Source organism: Geotrypetes seraphini, chromosome 3, assembly GCF_902459505.1.
Source record: "Geotrypetes seraphini chromosome 3, aGeoSer1.1, whole genome shotgun sequence".
Lineage (NCBI taxonomy): Eukaryota > Metazoa > Chordata > Amphibia > Gymnophiona > Dermophiidae > Geotrypetes > Geotrypetes seraphini.
In genome coordinates this window covers 363,389,867-363,394,215 of record NC_047086.1, presented here as the reverse complement: position 1 = coordinate 363,394,215, position 4,349 = coordinate 363,389,867, and positions in this window count along the sequence as shown.

The following is a 4,349-nucleotide window of genomic DNA, read 5'->3' as shown; positions in this document are numbered from 1 at the left end:
TTTTGTATGTATCATTGCAGCTTTGCTGTGTTTATATCATTGAATGGCACAAGTTAAAAATTAATAATAACTTGACTTGACCATGTAATTTTCTAACTGGGTTTGTGCAGCTATCTCTTGTCTTGTTAAGTGCAATATTCAGTACTTAACTGCCTAAGTGAAAATCAGATCTAATTAAATTTTATGTAGACTATGATTTTCATACTGTAGTGCAGGTGCTAATTTTAAGTAAGGTGAATTATTGTAACGCATTGTATTTTGGGTTTGCGAAGGTGAAAATGAGGGTGTTGCAATTACTTTTGAATTCAGCAGCAAGGTTTAACACTGGTGTGCCTAGAATAGCTCATATAACACCGATTCTTAAACAACTGCATTGGCTACCAATTCAGCAAAGAGTGCCGTACAAAGTATTGTTAATAGTGCATCAGGTATTATATCAGGCTTCTTCCATTGTACTGCATTGGTTGTTTGAAATCTTATCACCTATGAAGAAGTTTGAGATCTGAAACAAGTATGAAATTAAATTCCTTTTTTTTTTTTTTTTTTATAAATCTTTATTCATTTCTTTCAACAAATGTACAATAAAATCATCATTTAATATTCAACATCACTTGAAGCTCTACAATTTCTCAAGAAAAAGATTATATCCCATCCCACCCTCCCAAAACTTATATTCAAATATAATATATCATATAATATAATAATTTAGATCATTTGTTTTATAATTTGACAATGAAAACCCCAAAACCCACCCTCCACCCACAAACCAATATATATTAAGTAAGATGGGAAAAATGCTGATTATTCATTATAATACCTCAGTGGTTCCCAACCCTGTCCTGGAGGAACACCAGGCCAATTGGGTTTTCAGGCTAGCCCTAATGAATATGCATGAAGCAAATTTGCATGCCTATCACTTCCATCATATGCAAATCTCTCTCATGCATATTCATTAGGGCTAGCCTGAAAACCCGATTGGCCTGGTGTTCCTCCAGGACAGGGTTGGGAATCACTGTAATACCTTATTAATGGCCCCCACACATCCTTAAATTTATTAAAATATCCATTTTGAACTGCAAGCGCTCTTTCCATTTTAGACATGTGACACACCGAGTTCCACCAAAAACAATAATTTAATCTTGTGCAATCTTTCCAGTTATATGTTATTTACTGAATGGCAACTCCTGTTAAAATCATTAAAAGTTTATTATTATTAGCAGATAATTGGCTTTTAGCTCTCATAGACATGCCAAATAAAATTGTGTCATATGACAATGCTACATGATTTTCTAGCATACAATTTATTTGATCCCAAATTGACTGCCAAAAAGCTTTAATAAATGGACAATGAAACAATAAATGATCTAAAGTTCCAGCCTTGAGATGACCATGCCAACAGTATGACATAATGCTTTAGAATAGTGGTTCCCAACCCTGTCCTGGAAGACCACCAGACCAATCAGGTTTTCAGGCTAGCCTTAATGAATATGCATGAGAGAGATTTGCATATAATGGAAGAGACAGGCATGCAAATCTGCTCCATGCATATTCATGAGGGCTAGCCTGAAAACCCGATTGGCCTGGTGGTCCTCCAGGACAGGGTTGGGAATGGAACCACTGCTTTAGAACATCTTTTAGTGTTCTGGTTTTGCAATCATTTTGTTCCATACCAATGTTTTGCTGAGTTTTGTTCTTGATGTTGCTGATGTGCTTGTGCGGTGACTGTTGTTCATTGATTGTACATTGTTTCAAGTTGACCTAAGTACAAGTTAAAAAAAAAAAAAAAATGCGACTCTGGATATAACGGACTGTTTTGCCAGGTCCCTTGAAGACCATTATAATAAGATTATACTGTAGTATAATCTGGGCAAAATCTTGCTCCTGTGGTAGAACTCCAACATATTAAGGCCCTCCTTTACAAAGCCACGCTACCATTATTAGTGCCAGCCATGGTGGTAAGAACTCTTGAAGCTCATAGGAATTCTATGAGCGTAAGAGTTTTTACCGCTGCGGCCGGTGCTAAAAATGTTAGTGCAGCTTTGTAAAGGAGGGGGTTAAATAGGATTTTTCCTTTTTCTTTATATACAATTGATCTCTTGTCTCTTCTTAATTGAGGATTTGTACAGAATTTCCAATTGTTTATTTTTTCCATTTCTTATATTTGATGTAATTTTTGTTCTATTATGCTATTGATGTTGGAATTCTGTTTTTCCTAACAAGTATATTCTTGATATGATTTGAATATAACATTTTCAATAAAGTAAACAATGGTATTTAAACTCCATGAATGACAGCTTGCCCCGCTTACCCTGATCAGTTGTGACTTAGACTTTTCATATTGGCTCAGCGCTAAAACCTACAAAGAATTTGGGTCTGTTCAAGATAGCTACTCTGTATTGTCACTATTTTTTAAGTTCTCTGGAAATACTGAGCAACAAGAGACTAAGCAGGAAACTGAGAAATACTGTTGTGGTAGTGATTTTGGTCATCTATATCATATCACAGTTTTATGCAAGCAATTAATATGATGAGTATAAGAACCCTGGCTAAAGGATGTTTATTCAGCACAAAATTACCCTAGCTCAAGAGCTTTGACAGCAATCTGACCTGTGTAGTATAGCAGTCTGGCCATTAGGCGTCACTGTTGACCCTTGCAAAGGTAAAAGGTAGGTGAAAGGATTTAAGAAAAGAAAAAAATAAACATTAATGGCCATTAAGGACTGCGGTAAATGCACTAAAGCCCATTCAGTTCCTAATGGGCTTCATGTATTTATCACGGCAGCATTGCTACTGCAGCTTCGTGAAAGGGGCTCTACACTGTTTAGCACATTTCATATAAAATATCTGAGCAAAAGAAACAAACTGGAGACAGACATAGAACTGACTGTATTACATTCAGAAATGACAGGTTACAGAAAATATATCCTCTGTCGTCATATGTGAAGTTTTTCCTTCAGCATATCTTGTCTCGCAAACTTTCTGCTGGCAGCACGCTAAATCCAATGCCCCGGCAGGAAGGCACCCAGAAGTGTGCGTCGATGTCCGCGCATGCGCGGAGGCTCTTCTGGCCGTGACTCGCTTCGGTGGAGGGATCCGGGAGAGGCCGGCCAGGAGGAAAGTCATCTGCACCGGCTGACTGCCTACAGGCCGTGCCTCTTGCCGCCTGATGTGAATGATTCTCCTCCTTGTCAGTGTGTTGCATCACACAATTTTGCGATACACTGTCCTAGGGTTACCATATGGCTCTAGAAAAAGGAGGATGGATTGAAACATCTGTGTTTTATTTCCATTGAAAGCAATGGAAATAAGGAGGAAAGATTGAGACATGGGCTTTACTTCCATTGAAAGCAAAAGCAGTAAAACCTGGATGTTTCAATCCGTCTTTCTTTTTTTGGAGCCACATGGTAACACCACTATAGTGAGCATTAGCAGTAAATTTGAGAGCTTAAGATCATACTCCACCTACCCTGGCTTATGAGGGAAGTTCATTACTGTCACAGTATGCAAAAAAAAAAAAAAAGAGGGGGGATTCTTAAAGGGAGAACAAATCACAATAGACAAAATATATGAAAGTCCCTTGCATTAAATGATGTAAATGTTTAATATCACATCCACTGAATTTTAAATTTTGCAATGTAGGAAAAATATGCTCAGAGACCTGGAGGCCAAAATAAGGGCACAAGATCCCAAATATAGCCTCACCATCCAGTCATAGCATATACATCCATGAATAATCACTTTTCTTGCTATTATGAACAAAACATGATATTGATAATTATGTTCAAAACAATTTTTAAAATGTATCTGCTGAAAAGTTTTGCCATGCCACATTTCGGTCCTGCTTCAGGGAACCCCAAGAAAAAAATGCTTAGAAATGCATTCAAATTTTCGGTAATCAGGTCTCTGAAATAAAAAAAATAAATATCATAAATGTTTACTGCGCTCTGAACAATCTTAGCATCAGTATTCATGAATAGCTTCATATCATCTGGCTAAACAGAGGGTACCTAGTAAAGCTTAAAGACGCTTGAAAATTGGAACACTCAAAATGGCTTGAAACTGGAGAAAAGATGCCGTTGGGTAAGAAAGCCTTCATCATAACGTGAAAGGGCGCAATGATGATATTCCTGTCAAAAAACCTAACAGGTGTTGACCTGAAAAAAGTTCCCGCCCGTAAACATAGGCTAAGGCAATAGGCAAGGGGAAATCTGTGGGGATATAATGTCTTGAGCTTGTATATCCACTGTTGCTCTCTGCTCTTTTAAGATGACGTTCCTCTAATACTGAAAACTGCAGTGCTGTTACAGAATGTTTGCGTTCAGTCCAATGTTGAACCAAGTTTTAAGTTT